Below are 19049 nucleotides of genomic sequence, written 5' to 3' on the forward strand. Positions count from 1 at the left end.
AGGCACCTCCTGTGACTTTAATTACCCTGGGTTGGTGCTCCTCTTCTATTATAAATACCAGGCTTCCACCACATCCTCATGGCTCTCAGGTGTGGGGTAAGGCCCTGAAAGCAACGAAAGTAGCCAATGGGTAAATAGTGACTTTAGCTTTTCCTGTCCTTTCATTTTGGTTAGTGGTTTCTGAGATATTAGCGTAGCTGTAGATTGGTATAGAGCACTCAGGTGACAGCACAATACACAAGTAGGGTTGTCACCGTTTTCCTATATATTTATCTTTTTTCTCTATTAATAACATTGGGATCAACCATCATTTGTACCGACCAGGCCTGTAAAAAAACGGCCAGGTGCCAACCCTATACACAAGTGACATCACTATGCAGCTGCTAGTACTGATGACATCACTAAATGCAATGTATGAGGTCACTGGTGATTTCTGTGATTGGTATAGCATTAGAATTTGTGTTCTAGAGCTTGTTATTGGGTCAATGCAGTAGCACGTGGATTAAACCGGTTTATTATTGAGTACAAAGGGACCGGACTATTGAGCCCGCAAACAAGTTCCAGTTTTCCCATTGACCTCGTCGCAGCTGGGCAGGAATTTGACTTCCAAAAGGGCAATTAGTAACAAAGGGATTAAGGCCGCATGACAAAGGCAGAGAGAGGCAGCAGCACAAATCCCCCAACCCCAGTGCCACCAGCAGAGCGCGGATGTCAGTTTCGGCAGCAGCTGCTGGTGGGCTCGTTCCATTGTGTGCGCCGCCGCCGCCGGGAGAGGAGGAGTCAAAGAAGGGGCGTGTCCGTGCGTTCCCCATTCCTCGGCCATTGGATTAGTTAGTTGTGACTGATGAGATCAGCAGGGATCAGCTTGCAGGATGGGGCACTGGTTCGGCAGCAGCGGCACAAGTAGAGTCTTCCCATCTGGGCTGTCTCACTCGCACGGTGGAGCTGGGGGGAACAATCTCTGAACACAAAGCGGAACCTGCAGCAGCGGCCGGGGAAGGATGAAGGAGCAGGGATTCTTTGCTGGATACCTTTCCATTGTGAGCTCCTAGAAGGGAGGAGTCGGTGCGGTGCTCGGGCGAGCGACCTGTGTGTGAGCTGTGATCACTAGTGGAGTAACTTATTCTCGGGGTCCCAACTGGTGCTAATGAAAACCCCTCGCTTCTCATCTGCCCCCTCGCTACGTCTGGGACCTGTGGGATTCTATTGCCCTTCTATTCTCTTAGGATTAGAGCCGACATTGAGGCTTTATATCAGCCCAGCTGCATGGATCTCTCCCTCTGAGGTACGTACCGACCCCCTCTGAAACAATGGGATGCACCGGCCTGGGGGTCAGCTGCCATACAGACTCCCACTACATAAACTTACTGCAGCCCTCTGGGACCGGGGGACCAATTACTGGCAGACTCTTGCAAAAATCATCTACTTTTCTTGCACAGTGTAGATTATAAATATATAATACACAAAAGCCATGAATATCTTGTAAATTATATCCTTATAAACGGTGAGTTCTGATGTCATCAGTTATAAACGGTGAGTTCTGATGTCATTTCTGTCACATGACTCACTGAAACTTGTGTATTATAATAAATAAAGTACCCCCAGTTGCAAAATATGAGGATATTAGAAGTTACCTCGCAGTTCCATGACCTGTATAAAAACACTCGGCTTTCGGCCTCGTGTTTTTATATGGTCATGAAACTCCTCGGTAACTTATAATATCCTTATATTTTACAAGAGGGGGTACTTTATTCACTATATAATACACAAGAGCCATGAATAGCTTGTAAATGATATCTTTATAAACGGTGACTAGTGATGTCATCAGTTATAAACGATGACTAGCGATGTAATTTTTGTCACGTGACACACTAAAACTTGTGTATTATAATAAATAAAGTACCCCCTGTTGGAAAATAGGATGTTAGAAGTTACCTCGGAGTTCCATGACCTGTATAAAAACACTCGGCCTTCGTTCTCGTACTTTTATATGGTCATGGAACTCCTTGGTGACTTACCTTTATATCTTACAATAGGGGGTACTTTATTCACTATATATCTACATACAAAAAACACTCTATACACTGTATTACAGTAATATGTCACAGGGAGTTTCATAGTGTTGTTAGGGAGAAGGTTGCACAAATTGATGGTTTTAGGGCTCTAAGCTTGCACCCTTGATCATTATTATTTATTATTATTCATATATATTGTGTGTGTATATATATATATATATATATATATATATATATATATATATATATATATATATATATAATTTGCAGAGGGGGGTTACACTTATGCTTTTCATCAAACCCTAGCATAAAAGAATTGGCCTACTGAGTGTAGGATACTATAGAGCTCCGTCTGCTGGCCCTATATGGCATAGCACTGGATGTATATATGGAAGCCCTGAGGTTATTCCTGACTTTGGTTTTTCCGAGCACTTGTAGACACCTCCTTTCCCAAATTATTGCTAGGCATAATAGTTTCAATCTAAATACCGAAATCTTCTGGGCAAATGTGAGTGCAAGGCAGCACAGTCAGTCTCTGTCTTTAGCTTATCATCTCAACATGAGATTGTCAGCAGTTTCACCCAACTCATTTTACTCTTTTGCTGTGCTCTCTCTCTCTCTCTCTCTCTCTCTCTCTCTCTCTATGTGTATATGTATGATATGTATATAATAATTGGCTTGTCCCTCTTTACTGCAACAGGGTGGATAGTGAAGATACTGTTTCTTTGGGAGAATGTTTATGATCTCTGCAGTGGCTCTTCCCAGATATTGCTGCACATAACACGCACACGTATGACTCTGCACAGCAAAGGTGGAAACTGCAAAGTTGCTTGTTGTAGTTTGTTTACCGTAACTGTTGCAATTTCTGTAGGGAGGCAGGATTGTTGTGTATATACTGCAAATTCCTAGGGATCCCAGTAAATAATGCAGATAGACTGGGGCAGCAGTCGCCTTTCTGGACGTGGCTCTTTTTTGTTTATCCTTCAGATTTCCAGAGAGTCCTACATTTGCCTGGAGCAAATAAGCAGCAAAGCCTGTAGCATTAGGCACCCGACACATTGCTGAGCCATCTATTTGGCCATTCAAGGCAAGACAGCACTATGGTCCGGCCAAAATGCATCATTTATGCACCTGGGGGGGAGGGTTTAAATCGGATAAATACAAAGTTTTTGTAAAAGCAATATTGTGTCTGTGTGTGTGTTATGAACATGTAGGGGTTTTAAGGATAAGAAAGTATAAAAGCCTGCACCTGTGAGTATTTGGAATTGAAAGATATGGAACCAATATTGATCATATAAAGATGTTGTTATTGAATTAACTGTATCATGGGATACTGTAGGCAACACTGTTTATTATCTAACTTAGTGTTGCCCAACTGTTTCCATAATGTCAGCCACTTATTTACTGTTCTACAAGTTAGGGGTCCACAACAAAATTTCTGATTCATCATGCAGAGGTCAGTGAGGTTCTTAGTCTGGGGGCCACATAAATCTCATGGAGGGCCTGGGTCTCTATTTTGATAGCCCTGAACATTTTGAAAGCTAAGGTCACGCATGTGAGTTCTGCTGGTACAGTTAGATATCCATACTGATAGTGCCAGTAACTGGCCCAGCTGGTTTGTATTAAGGAAACAGAGATGAGGGGGGATTAGACTGACTGCACCAAGAGTGTTCCTACAGCCAATGAAGTATTCTGCTATTTGTGTATACGAAGGCTATGCATACAGATGTGTATATAAATATTAATATGGAGTTGCTTGATCTCCACACACATTCATCAGCCTGACTGATAAACATAACACATTTATGGGTGTATCGACTGGCTTCTTCTGACCCACCAACACGCTATATTTATTGTGGCACTACATTTTACAGACAGCCGTAAATCCGGGCAGAATCGTTTTGTCAGAAATGTGTCATTTATGGTTGCAATTTCATCTGGAGACGTAGCGTGCATAATTCCTCATTCGCTGCAGGTGTGGGATGCGAGCAGGGTAAATGAAACTGACAGAGGATTTTAATTATTGTATTAGTAAATTATTATTTGATGATTGCAATTAGAGACAGTGTGTGCTCAGTGTCCCTGTTCTACAGAACCAATGCACAAGGTGGGATGCCCAGAAGTATAAGGCATCGCTGTGTTCTTGTTGGCAAAGTATGCCCTTATCTAAACTGTCAGTTCTACTTGGCAGCAAGGTCAATGGATTTCAGCCAAGCAGGACCCCTTGTGATATACTACATGGAACTACAATGGAAGTGCTAGAGATTTATTGTTCTGTGACAGTGCTTTTAGATTGTAAGCTTTGTTGAGTAGGACTCCCTTTACCTCCTCCACCAATCCGTTTGTATATTGTATGTTTGATAAAGCCACCCGTTCTATTGTGCAGTGCTGCAGAGTATGTTAGCACTTATAAATATACTTTCATGATAACAGTAGTAAATTGTCATGTAGACAGTGTATCCCATGACTCTACATGAAGAAGGATTCTTAGTGGGGGCTGCAGGGTTCTGTATAGGCTCCACTCTTATTCAATTTAGTCATTAAAGACTTGGAAGAGGGCATTGAAAGTAGTGTATCTGATATAAAAATGATTATGAGAAATGATATGCAGTCTATCCAGGATTCTACATCCTTCAGGGGGTTGTGGACAAACTGTAAGTCTGGGCTTATACCTTTAATGGGATTACAGTAGCCAAACCCTTGATGGAGAAGGATATGGGGGTACTTATTGAATAATAACAGGTAGGGAAGGTCTCCATTATGGAGGAAGGATGGCAAGTTGGTTTTGTTTATGTTGGAGAGGTGGTAGCTGTGATAACTATATACAACTATACGGTTAGATCATACAATAAACTCCAATGCTTTATTCACCATTAGATCCTTCCAGCAGATATGAGGACATCCATTCAGATTAAAAGAAAGGAGAGGTTTCATTTTAAAATGCCAAGATGGGGTTTTTACAATAAGAGCTGTGGAATTCTCTCCTCAAGTGCTTGTACTGGCAGATACATTAGAGAAAGTGTGGGTGGCTTTTTAGAAAGTGAAAAATTCCGGGCTGCTGAAATTAACTCATAATACAAAGTTTATCCAGGGGCTGGTACGATTATCATCTTAGAGTCTGGAAGGAATCTTTTTCTCCTCTGAGTCAAATTGGAGAGGTTTCTGTATTAACTAGCAGTTAACTGGCAATACGCTATAAGATCCACTAATTTGGCAAGGTCCCAAACAAGCGGATCTTTTCCCCAGTGTGCACACCTATAGTGAGCACTGTTCTAAATGTGGCACTATCTATAGCAAGAAACTGACTGGAGTATACTTTATGATAGGCTTTAAGATATTGGGCTTAATCCGACTCTTGGCCCTAGGGTTAAACAGTTGGATTACAACAGTGAAATTAGAAGCCATCAGAGCAAGGACTGTATCAACTAGCTGACGGGCTAACGTCTGGTTGATTTTTGGCCAGATATCGGTCAGGGTGTTCCCATCAGAGGGCCCATTCAGAAAAGCTGCGGAGTCTAAAGGACCCAAATTGGCAGTTTAATCTGCCCTTGTATGGCCACCTTTAGGGATGCTCACTTAGAAAGCAACGATATGAGTATTTTTTTCTGTCCTGTCTACTATGTGGAGGGGGTGGCTGGTTTAACCTCCACTGCAGCAAACTTCAAATCTTCCATGGTGACATTAGCCTAAGGAAAAGATCATAATGAGAGACTGCCTGCATTATTTGTAGGTGTCACATAACATAAAGGTGGCCATACACTATAAGATCCGCTCGTTTGGCAAGGTCACCAAACGAGCGCAACTTAACCCGATATGCCCACTAACGGCTGGGCGATATCGGGTGAAGCCGAACGTTCGGATTACAATACTACGTATGGGCTCCAACGGGTCGCAGGACTGCATCAACTAGCCGATATGGTCCTGGATCGTTTAACAAATCAAACTTGACCGATCGATATCTTGCCGATTTTTGGCCTGATATCAATCTGGAAAACCAGTCGGGAGCCCCCACACATGGGCAGATAAGATGCCGAATGGGTCTAAAGGACCGATATCGGCAGCTTTAATCTGCCCGTGTATGGCCACATTAAGTGACTACTGCAGTTTTTACTCAAAGTTGACCTTAAGGCTGGCAGTTCATGGGAGGCTTCTTTGCTGTGTTAAATGTTATGAAAAGTTACCAAAAATGTATAACAGTACCACTGAAGATATTGTCCTCGGATACACGTAGTAAACTTGCAGACTCTCTTGTTACAGTGAGAAAGCTGAGTCACCAGTCTCCCTTACTATAAGCCAGCAATAGACGTTGGTGAGGTTACACTATAGTAATGTGGCACTACCTGTAGCATGACACTGAGCTGGAATATCAGTTATGTTGGGTTGGGGACTTGAGGCCTCCTGCCCTACGTTCCATTCCCACATTGCTGCATATACTTTAGGTTCAATGTAATGAGAAGCCTGTGAATTTGCATGTTTGTATTAGAGTACGGGAGGCAACTGGAGAATTCAGATAAAAAGCAACGCAGACACGGGAAAGTATACTAACAAGCAGATATGTCCGGAGTTGGATTTGAACTCAGTTAGCCTTCACTAAAGGCATCAATAATGGCAAAAGTAAAACATACGGTTGACTGTATGGGAAAACCTTGTTATGGTGTTACCCTGATGCTTTGTATAAGACCTTTGTGTAAGAGGAAAAGCTGTGTTTCAATCTGAATGTGATGTGTCTCTTCTAGTTAATGGAGGGACAATTGCCAGCATTTGCCACCTGCCAGCCATCCTTTGAATCATATGGGTGTCATAACCAACCATGTTCTATCACCCTAATGATAATGAGAAACCCCCTTGACTCCAATAAGATCTTTTATTAGTTTCCTTGTATTTCCCTAGGATACAAATGGAAACTGAGCAAAATAATAATAAAAAAAAAAAAAGTGTTATGGGTTGCTGTCAGTGTATGCCAGGATATGCTGTACAGGCAATTATGAAAGCTCTTCTTCATAGGTGTCAATGCAGATAGTCATAGAGTGAATTCGGGTGTGCAGACAATATGCCTGTCTTATACTTTACTGTCTAATTGCACAAATTAAATGGGAGATGTGGAATATACAGCCGAATGTGTGCCATCTAGATTTTTTTTTTTTAGAATTTATCATATATCATATTCAGTATCAGCAGTCTTTAGATTATTATTTAAAGCCATACTTTTTTTTAGTCATCTGTAATTCAGCAGTGTATTACTAGCCAGCGCAAATAAAGGCAGATTCATTAGAAAGCAAGTGGTGTATCCCTGCGCAGTGTAACGTTATGTCTTCCTGTTTTTATGAAGGCAATTTGTATTTTCTTTGCCCAGGAGAGAGCTGTTTCCTATAAAAGGCCCAGTGTTCCAGCAGCAGACTGCTAAGTGCTAGCACTTCCATGGAAAAACAAACTGTGACGTTGCAATGCGCTCTAGACTCTTACTGACACTCTGGGTGCTTGTGGCTTTAAAGGAGAACTAAAGTCTAACTAAAGAAGAAGGGTAGAAATATTGTACATTATGTTTTGGACTTCTGTACCAGCCCAAGGCAACTACAGCCCTTTAGCAGTAAAGATCTGTGTCTCCAAAGATGCCCCAGTAGCTCCCCATCTTCTTTTCTGCTGATTCACTGCACATGCTCTGTGCTGCTGTCACTTACTGAGCTTAGGGACCCACTCACAATATACAGTACACATAGAATAGAAATGTCACAATATAAGGCTGATTAGTAATTAATACAGCACAGAAACCGGTGTAATTAGCATCAGAATTTAATAATCAGCCCTTTAAGCCCCTTTAGAAGAGCAATTGTGCATTCTGAAAAGCGATGTATAGTGTCTTGAGTCCACTTATTGCAGGGGATCAGCAGTCCTAGCCATATTTACTGGCTCCTCTGAAATCAGTTTTTTGGGTGAAATGTTGTTCTCATATGAGACTTGGGATGGGTTGGACTGCACCAGCCCATTATTAGGGTCGATGGGAATGATCAAAGCCTATCCTGCAACTGCGTTTGATCCATCTGTGAATGTCAGTGGGAGCTTTGGGCCAGCCTGTGTTGACCATACCATTCACATGTATTAGTTCTTTAGGGTAAGGCCAGACGAGGAGATTCGGGGAGTTTTTGTCGCCTGGCGACTTATCGCGACGTCTTTTGCGCGACTATCTCCCCGAACTGCCTCATAGTTTTTCCCCCAAAGTTGCCTCACACTTTGGGCGACTATTGAAAACGCATCGCCGAGTGTGCATTAGCGCAGGCGATTTTGCGCTGTAGCCTATGGGGAAAAGACGCTGAGGCAGTTTGGGGAGATAGTCGCGCAGAAGACGTGGCGATAAGTCGCCAGGTGACAAAATCTCCCCGAATCTCCTCGTCTGGCCTTACCCTTAGAATGTAAGACCTTGGGGGCATTAAGGATAAAATACACAGGGCCGAAAAATGAGCTGTAAGCCTAAGGGCAGTTTCGCAGAGGGTGGCATTAGCTGGAAGATCAATGTCTCTCCTGATTCCTCTATGGTGACTTTTCATTTATGTAAATAGGAAGATACCAGTGACAAACCGCAACACAAAAATGGTGTAAAATTTACATAAAAATAAATTATTGGGATAATAATTAGAGGTCATTGTGTAAACTGTACCTTCATAATTAACTTATTTGAAAGAAAATACAATTCAGCCTTTTTTCCCCCAGAGCACCCCAATTTCAGCACTGAATTTTCTGAAATTTGGCAGTTTCTGGCAAAGAAATGGATTAATGAAGCTCAATGGCTGCAATAGTGGCTCCTAGTTATTGCTGCGACATAAATGGCATGTCAGTTTCTCTTGCCAGTTGTAGCTAAGTGAGACCGATGCGGAGAGCAATAATAATGGTTGCGGTTGTGGGAGAAAGTGCAAGCTGTAAGTCAAGAAATCCTTAGAACCTAGAACTCTGCCTATCTGGAAAACAAAACGGATTCCCCCAGGTGAGTGATTTTGTCCTGGGACTGCAGATCCGAGTTATTGGAAGGGGGAGGGATCAGAAGATTTGAAATTGTCTGAATTTCACAGTGAATGACTGCATGGGGAGCTAGTGTACGTTTGTGGGTGTCATTACAGAAAGGGAAGGTTAATATCCTTTTCTATACAGTGAATGTCTGCAGTCTGAGTGACGGAAGGGGGTTTTGTTAGCAAAGGAGGCTCCTCTTTCCATTCACACTTTAGATGTATAGGTGCTGGGAAAGAGGAAACCCTTCCAAAGCTTGCACACCTAAATAACATTAGTTTGAAGAATGTTTTCAAACAATCTATCTGTAACCCGTCCAAGAGGATTTTTCTCAGACAGATTACGTTACACCCGAAAGAGAATATCTGTCCCACACACCTTTATGTATTACTGAATATCAAATCTCCATCCTTATTTCCTGCTGTAACTGTAATGTAACAATACTGAAGTTCATACTGTCCGTGGTGTTACCTTTTCCTGACGTATGCCTTATGGCCAAACCTGGGAACCCTACGATTACATCTGTGATTTATTATTGTATTAGACGGACAACTCCCGGACGCCTATCCACAAGGTCAGAGTGCTCCCATACCTTTTTTCTCCGCTTCCCGGAGTTCCATAGACAGCTGTGTAGGTATTTCATATGAATCTGGGAGGCTTTGGGTTGGGCTTTTATCTAAATAGGGATACTACCGTTTTTTTATGATTTATCAACATCCTGTGTTCAAACATAATATACTGTATGTTAATACAGTCATTTAATAGGTTATATAGGGTCATGTGTTCAGTAAATTGGCTCATATCACACATAGCTGATGGGATACTACACTCTGTGGAACAATATCTGCTCAGGGTCCAGTCCCAGGTATGCAGAGGACCATTCGATGTTTTATTTGCTGTTTTATATTTGTTTAATTTATCTAAGCTCTTTTCCCATTCATGTTTATTATCTGCTATAACAGGACAGGTGTAGGCAGAGCCCTATTTAAATAACAATGACACTCCCCCAAAAAAGCCTGTTGCACTTGTGTGGCATCTGTACCCAGGGCCTCTTATTCTACAGTCCTGGTTTAAATTAATGTTGGTCACCTACCCAGAGTTCTCTTGTATCCTCAGGGATGTCTTGTGCTTGTAAAGATGTTGGAAGTTATTTATAGAACTTGTGATGTTCAGGAGCTGGTGCCATATAGCATGATGCTAGGTTTTTAGCACCTTGTCTATTTTATTAGAAACACTAGAAGCTTAACAATCCTTTGACTTGAATATATGTATTAGCTTACCACTGGGTCCGGGTGCTCATGCCCAGACCTTCAGCATAGGGGAGTAGTTCACTGGGAATTTGTAATTGCAGGCAGGCATCAATCTGGAAGCATTCAGCCCAAAATTTAAATAATACAAAATCTTTTACTTTGCATTATGTATGAAAACAGAAAGCCTTACGCGTTTTGTGTCACCTAGGGACACTTAATCATAGGCTAAATTCTTGTAGACCTTACTCAGAGTAAGATCAGGTGCTGAAGATTGACAGGGTAGTCTAGTGCAGATAAAAAAAAAGGCTTAGTTGCAGAACGTCATTGACAGGCAGCTGACTTGTAGATAAGCTGGAGAACTGCAGGTTGTATATCACTCTGCCATGAAAGATCCATGTATCTGCAAGTCCTGTGTCGTGTGAAGATGAATGCTGCACCAGAAACCATTTACTATCGACTTCATTTTCTTCTCATCGGCAAACTGCATATTTGTTTTTCGATCTCGTCATCTGTCAGTTATTCAGAAACACAAATTTGTTTCGCATCTGAATAGTGCTGTTCCATAAACAGTCACGCATATTGATATACTTTGTACGCTGTTCATAGAAATGGAAGGAAAGATACAAAGGGTCAATGTTTTTGTGCTAACTCTAGATAAATAACAGTAAATTCTATGAGCTGGGGCAATGGTGTAAACGACACTCCAGTCTTACATTGCTCCACTTCACCAACCAGCCTGGCCTGAAGAGTGGATGCCTCTTATGCCCACAATGATCATCATTTATAGTTGCTGCACCCAAAAAGAGAGAGTGACAAAAGCTGAGTTTTAATACAACCTGTTATGCATCATTTATTAATTTACCTGCATTAAAGTCATTAATTTAAGTATCCCTTTTCACCTAGGCCAAAACTACAAGACAGTTGCAAAAGTCATTGTGCATGTTCTTCATGTTTTCTGGGGGCAGAGACCTTCCATCATTATGGATCGTTCTCTGGCAGGAATTGTTCTGCAATAGTGATGGGCAAATAAATTCGCCACTCGCGAATTTGCTGTGAATTTCCGCGTTTCGCCGCTGGTGAATAAATTTGTGAACTTCAAAAAAATTTGGATACGCGTCAAAACCATCACGCGTCAATATTATTTGGACACCTGTTGACTTTTACTCTGGCGTCAAAATTAACGCAAACGTTAGAATTGATGCTGGTGTCAAAATTCTCGTTTCGATAATTTTCCGGCAAAACGGGACAAATTCGCCTATCACTGTTCTGCAAGCCATATTTTTCCTTGCAGCCAGCAAAGGTGTCTCCATGCATCACTGAAATGGATCAGTCCACTCTATGTATATGATCAATATACAGGTATGGGACCTGTTATTCAGAATGCTCGGTACCTGGGGCTTTCCAGATAAAGGATCTTTCCATAATTTGGATCTTTTTACCTTAAGTATACTAGAAAATCATGTAACCATTAAATAATCCCAATAGGCTGGTTCTACTTCCAATAAGGATTTTATATATATATATATATATATATATATATATATATATATATATATATATATATATATATATATATATATATATATATATATATATATATATATATGTTTGGATCAAGTACAAGGTACTGTTTCTATTATTACAGAGAAAAAGGAAATCATTTTTAAAAATCTGGATTATTTGTATAAAATGCAGTCTATGGGAGACGGCCTTTCCGTAATTCAGAGCTTTCTGGATAACGGGTTTCCGGGTTAACAAATCCAATACCTGTACAATGATCAGTTTGTATCTTTACTATCACAAGATGAAAGATATAATGCCTTGTATCTGGTTAACTTCTGATCTACTTAACTTTAGAACATAGTGTGCGTAATTTCTTATAATAAGCATTTCTTGTGAAAAAAAAAAAACTCTGCCTCTCTGGAAGGCAAAACTGATTCCCCCAGCAGAGTCCTTTGTCCTGAGACTGCAGATACAAGTTATTGGAAGGAGGGATCAGCTGATCTGAATTTCACAGTTCATGACTATATGGGGAGCTAGTGTACTTTTGTGGGTGTCATTACAGAGAGTGAAGGTTAATATCCTCCTCTGTACAGTGAGGGGCAAATTTACTTAAGGTCAAATATCGAGGGTCAATTAACCCTCGATATTCGACTGTCGAAGTTAAACACCGAAGTCGAAGGATTTAGTGCTGTTCGTTTGATTTAATCCATCGATCGAACGATTTTTCTTCGACCTAAAAAAGCTACCAAAGCCTATGGGGACCTTCCCCATAGGCTAACATTGACTTTGGTAGCTTTTAGGTGGCGAACTAGGGGGTCGAAGTTTTTTCTTAAAGAGACCGTACTTTGACTATCGAATGGTCGAACAGTCGAACGTTTTTTAGTTCGAATCATTTGAGTCGAAGGTCGAAGTAGCCAAAAAAAACATTAGAAATTCGAAGTTGTTTTTTCCTCTATTCCTTCACTCGAGCTAAGTAAATGGGCCCCCTAATGTCTGCAGTTTGAGTGAAGGAAAGGCAATATTGCTTACTAACTTACTAACTCAAAAAAAGATTGCACCTTCCTGTTCCTTTTCTGTAGTGGGATAACTTAGGTGCTGGGAGGGTTTTGGTATTGCTTCTGGATAATGTTACATATTAATATAGTAATTACCAACACACATATCTTTGCTGTTATACCGTATTTTTGGGGTTAAACCAATGAAACTGACTTTATGTAACATTTAGGAGAACTTTTGAGTTTTTTGGTACTACTGCAGCTGCAGTGCCACTGGGCAGAGGTCACTGGGCAGAGGTTCATTTAAAATATAGTCATTTCTCCACATGGAAAGCTTTCTTGCCATCATTTCTGGGTAGTTTTAAGGTCTTGAGTCGGCACCCCACAGTCCAGAATAGCAATCCAAGACCCTTGTATCAGCTCATTCGAATCTTAAAAGTATTTGTTAGTTATTTTCAAGAAACTAATTTATTAGAAAATGTAGCAATCAAATAAATCACTATTTTGCCATTCTTGTAACATGTTTGCAATTTTAGCAATAACATTGTGGCAAACTATGTTCTAATTATTATATATATATATATATATATATATATACATATATTGCCAAATAATTTCTGCAATGACCTAAGTGATTTAAAAATGTTGCTAAAATGCTTACTGGTGTCTAATTTAATCTAGGTTCTGTTCCTCTGCCATAGAATATTGGCTGGCAGTAGTAGTGAATAATATTTGTATAGCAGCTGTTGCCCATTTCAGTCTGTTAGACATGGCTGGCATTGCCAGCTGCTTGAAAAGAAGCATCATTTTTAAATTCCAGTTGTGAGACAGAGGGCCAAGTGGAGGAGCCAGTCCCAGAGTCAGGGCTGTAGGATAAAGATGAGCTTATCTGTTGCTTCATAACTCCCATACTTTCCTCAGGCTGCTTCAGCTAATTATATGGTTTTGGACATATACATGCATGACTGTAATGGTCATCCTCCAGATTATTCAAAATTGTCCATTCACCCTGAAGGGCTTTAAAGGAATAGTTCAGTGTGAAAATAAAAACTGTGTAAATAGATAGGCTGTGCAAAATAAAAAATGTTTCTAATATAGTTAGTTAGCCAAAAATGTAATATATAAAGGCTGGAGTGAACAGATGTCTATTAAAACAGCCAGAATCCAACTTCCTGCTTTTCAGCTCTATAACTCTGAGTTAGTCAGCGACTTGAAGGGGGGCCACATGGTACATTTCTGTTCAGTGAGTTTGTAATTGATCCTCGACATTCAGCTCAGATTCAAAAGCAACAGAAATGACCCATGTGGCCCCCCCTCAAGTCTCTGATTGGTTACTGTCTGGTAGCCAGGATAACCAGTCAGTGTAAACCAAGAGATCTGAAAAGCAGGAAGAAGTGTTCTGACTGACTTGTTATACATCAAATCACTCCAGCCTTTATACATTACATTTTTGGCTAACTATATTAGAAACATTTTTTATTTTGCACAGCCCATCTATTTACCCAGTTTTTATTTTTACACTGAACAGTTCCTTTAAGCCCGGGCACTCTGGGCAGCTGGATAGCCTAACAGTTTTGCAATCCCTTTTCTAAATGGACTGGGGCTATGGCTTTTTTTTGTTTTAAAAGAAGAAGACTCTTGGGGATCCCTTGGAAAAAATACAAATGACCTACTATGTTGTAGCTGTAGGGTTTTTATCAGGGGTGTCTGATATTTAGCCCCAAACTATTGTTAAACTATAACTCTTGGTAGCTGACTTGGGGAGGCACATTTATCAAGGGATGAATTTAAAATTCATGTGAGCTTTTTAAAACTCTACTAAATTTGATTTACCTCGAAATGCGATTGGGGGGTTATTTATTAAAAAAATAGAATATATCAAACTCGGACTAATTTTACCAACCCGAAAACTGGAATCGAGTTTTTTTTTCCCGAAACAAACAGGAAGGCTACTAACATCTTCAACTTGGTCACTGGACCTCTCCCATTGACTTATACATGAATTCGACAGGTGGCAAATAGTCGAATTTTTAAATGGCCACAGTTTGATAAATCTTGAAAATCGAATTCAAATTTTTTAAAAAATTTGAATCGAATTGGATAATTCACTAGTCGAATAGACCATAAAAAAAATGCGGAAATTCAAATTTTCAATTCGACCCTTAGTAAATCTGCCCCCTAGTGTAGAAAGCTGTAGGTCGGAAGGTTAGACTGTAGAAAATCTGGGTATACCCTCTTAAAATTGGGGGTAAAAAACCTTCTGTTTAGGATTATGGTATATTCCTTTATCCAGACAGATTTTTTTATGTTTGAAATAATTTCATAGAGAAGTAAACTTTTCTCCCATCTTGTAACGTTTCCACTCTATTAGAAGACCTCTGTCAGAACAGCTGAATGGAGATATATTTTATTTGATTCATGCTCCATAGCTTTTGTGTATAACAGTATTAACATTAGTCATGTACAGTAAGTGGAGCCAGTTCATTAGCACGACAGGGTGTGAGAGCGGAAAGTACAGGGAGAGCTGTGCAAGCAGTTGCCAGGTCACTATGAATACAAATTAAACACAAGGATGATTGTTTAAATTGCATTTAATAAACCAACATCCTGGCCAATGTTATCTTAGGCTTTGATGAATGATAATAAGTGTGAGACATAACAACTGGCGACATGTAGAAAATGGAAATTCGACAGTCCTTGTATACAGTACCTTCTTTTCTGGTGCACTGTTATTCCAAATGCCAATGCCACTATTTTCGATCTGCTGGCAGGGCCGTTTTTTAGTTTCTCATTTGCATAATCCTTGTGTAAAGGCTTGGGGGTCATATAAAAAAAATTAGATACAGGTCTGGTAACCAATTAACAGTAGCTTTTTCTAGTCAGCTGTTTGAAAGCAAACATATGATAGGGGTTATAAGACCTGGGCAAAATTTGACTTTCTTTGACATTATCCCATTGAAGTATCCCCAGTGGCCTGAAGACAACTCTGCTTGGAACTTTACTTTGAGAAGCACAAAAGCCAAACATTACCTATAAGTCTCCTGTACAGAGCCCTCTCCACAACTGCACCAAGCCACCCCACCCAGAACTGCCCTGCTCCCCCATACTTGTGATGAATACCCGTGCCCTTCAGGGTTTGCATCTTCCATTTCTAGCATCTCGATCTTAAGCAAGGAACATAAGACGTTACAAGTGTGCATGCTCCTGGTTGGATATCTCAGACAGAGAGCATAGGATATATAGACGAGTGACCAGACAAGGCGAAGACAAGCCTGCTACGCAATTCTGCATTTTAAGCACATGTACAGTAAAGCATGACAGTTCTTTGAGTATCACGTTATTGTTTGTAGGGTAGGCACTCCAAGAGCAGTCCTCCAGGCAGTAGTATTAAAAACCAGGTCTTAATTGAAGTGTGGAATACAGCCTTACTCTTTCGTGTTCTCACAACACTTCGAGTATTCTTGGTGCATTTGGTGAGAAGGAATTTTCTTTTGCAGGAGACCAATGGTTAATTGTTGGTTTTCATACAACATTTTATGAAACTTGTGACGGAATAGCCAAAATTAAATTAATTTACAGATTTATTAGCGTGCCTCTGGATGATCAGTATGATTGGTAGACCTTTCCAAACCTGATGTCTCTTCAGGCTAATTTTAGTGCTGTAGCTTCAATTCTTTGTGCAATCCATGGAAGTTGAAATGTTAACATTTTGGTGGTTAAACACCCCAAATCTCTGTGTAGCCTAGTATCCCTGTTTTCTAAGTAATAGTTGCTTTCAGTAGGGCAATACGAATATACTGTTTAATAAACAGGAATTTGGGATTGAATAATCAAAATTTCCTTGGTAAAATTTTATGTTGGACCTCTAGTTGTTGGTGAACTCCTAGGAATTCTAGTTCAGCAATGAGCCCTGTCTGTTACTGACCCCCCCCCCCACTCTCGTATCTAGCAGAAAATGATCTCTGTTGCACACAACATAATGAAATAGGCATTATAATCCATCTCTTCTCCTGGTTTCCCTTACACGTTGGTAATTGTGCATACAGGTCCTAAACTAGGCATAGTTTTTAGTTTAACTTCGTATTCCTCAGACAGATTTCTATTGCAGAAAAAGACATTGCGTGTTATTTTTCATAACTGACTTCAAATATGCATAAGCCTCCCATGAGTCTAGCTATATTTATCTTGGTACTTTCTCTTGGCCCTATTAAACCTTTTGTTTTAATTAAACCCTCAGGAGTGAGGCCAACATCTCCTTGTCAAGGGTTCCCGGGGGTGGTGCACTTGGGGTTGGTAGGTTATGTGAGGTTTTAGAGGGTGGAAGCAAGAACCTTCTCTTCCCCCTAATATAACAGGGCTCTTGTAACAGAGCAATGAATACTCAGACTCATGTGTTTGCTTAGTGGGGTCTGGCCAACAAGTGTTCCTAAACGGAGCTGTGCAGAAGAGGGCTTTGTACTCTTTCATCTCTGATATTTACCTTGACTCCTCAGCAGCTTGTCGGGACTGGAAACACAATTTCAATGCGCTGATAAATTCTGAATCACTATCTTGCTAAGGAGTGTCAAAAGCAAATGAATGAAACATGATGACAGGTCAGTGTGTGCCTGGCATCCCTTGCATTTGAGGGAGAAAGACGCCTGACAAAATGTAGGTTACAGGACTGGCCTGTAGAAAACAAGGGGAAGACTGGTGGCATTGTTTTAATTTAAAGTAAAAACTACAGCCTGCATGGTTTTAATGTAAAATTATTATTTTGATATTGGTGGGGAAGAGACCTGTGTGTTAGGTAACCTTTTAAAATTATAGAGAGCAGTCATATGAAAAAGTTTGGGAACCCCTTTTAATTCTTTGGAGTTTTGTTTATCATTGGCTGAGCTTTCAAAGTAGCAACTTCCTTTTAATATATAACATGCCTTATGGAAACAGTAGTATTTCAGCAGTGACATAAATTTAATTAGATTAACAGAAAATATGCAATATGCATCATAACAAAATTAGATAGGTGCATAAATTTGGGCACCCCAACAGAGATATTATATGAATACTTAGTTGAGCCTCCTTTTGCAAATGTAACAGCCTCTAGACTCCTCCTATAGCCTTTGATGATTGTCTGGGTTCTGGATGGCAGTATTTTTGATCATACAAAATCTCTCCAGTTCATTTAAATTTGATGGCTGCCGACCATGGACAGCCTGCTTTAAATCATTCCATAGATTTCCGAAGATATTCAAGTCGGGGGACTGTGACAGCCATTCCAGAATATTGTACTTGTCCCTCTGCATAAATGCCTTTGTAGATTTCCAAGTGTGCTTTGGGTCATTGTCTTGTTGAAATACCCAACCCCTGAGTAACTTCAACTTTGTGACTGATGCTTGAACAGCAACCTGAAGAATTTGTTGATATTGGGTTGAATTCATCTGACCCTCGACTTTAACAAGGGCCCCAATCCCTGAACTAGCCACACAGCCCCACAGCATGATGGAACCTCCACCAAATTTGACAGTAGGTAGCAGGTGTTTTCCTTGGAATGCAGTGTTCTTCTTCTGCCATGCAAAGTGCTTTTTGATATGACCAGATAACTCAATTTTTGTCTCATCAGTCCAAAGCACTTTGTTCCAAAATAAATGTGGCTTGTCTAAATGAGCTTTTGCATACAACAAGCGACTCTGTTTGTGGCGTGAGTGCAGAAAACACTTTTTTCTTATCACCCTGCCATATAGAAGTTCTTTGTGCAAATTGTGCTGGGTTGTAGAACGATGTACAGATACACCATCTGCAGCAAAATGTCCTTGCAGGTCTTAGGAGGTGATCTTTGGGTTGTCTGTAACCATTCTCACAATCCTCCGCATATGCCACTCCTGTATTTTTCTTGGCCTTCCAGACCTGGGTTTTACAGCAACTGTGCCTGTGGCCTTCCATTTCCTGATTAGACATACCACTGTTATCTTTTTTGTTGAAAGTGAAGTAAATTATTATGCAGGCTGAGAGGGGTTCCCAAACTTTTTCATATCGCTGTAGATGTTACTGGCCCCCACAGCAAATTATTTTTCAGGCCCCAAAAATGTCTAGAGATTGACCTGTTTTACCAATATGTATTGAAATTGTATATGAATTTGGGCCTCATGGGGCCCCTATACCTCCTGGGCCCCCCAGCAGCCGCAGGGTCTGCTTCCCCTGTAGTTACGCCCCTGATAGAGTATTTATGTATATTTATTATACCATGGCATACATGCCCAATTAGAAAGCAGAAACATAACTAATTCCACATCATGCACCTTCCCAGGTAA

At 40.5% G+C, this 19049-nt stretch overlaps 1 protein-coding gene across 2 annotated transcripts in view; it reads left to right on the forward strand.

Annotated features, from left to right (window-relative positions):
• Positions 1 to 620: 620 nt before the first annotated feature.
• The window catches only part of spsb4.S (splA/ryanodine receptor domain and SOCS box containing 4 S homeolog), a 91197-nt gene continuing 72768 nt past the window's right edge, over positions 621 to 19049 (forward strand). The window contains exons 1-2 of one of the 2 annotated variants that reach the window (XM_041564959.1): positions 621 to 1285; positions 2716 to 2826. The gene's annotated coding sequence lies outside the window, so the exon portion shown is untranslated. The remainder of the gene's footprint in view (positions 1286 to 2715; positions 2827 to 19049) is intronic. The other variant, XM_018265798.2, reaches the window with a different exon arrangement.

The sequence above is a fragment of the Xenopus laevis genome, chromosome 5S (genome assembly GCF_017654675.1).
Source record: "Xenopus laevis strain J_2021 chromosome 5S, Xenopus_laevis_v10.1, whole genome shotgun sequence".
NCBI classification, from domain to species: Eukaryota; Metazoa; Chordata; class Amphibia; order Anura; family Pipidae; genus Xenopus; species Xenopus laevis.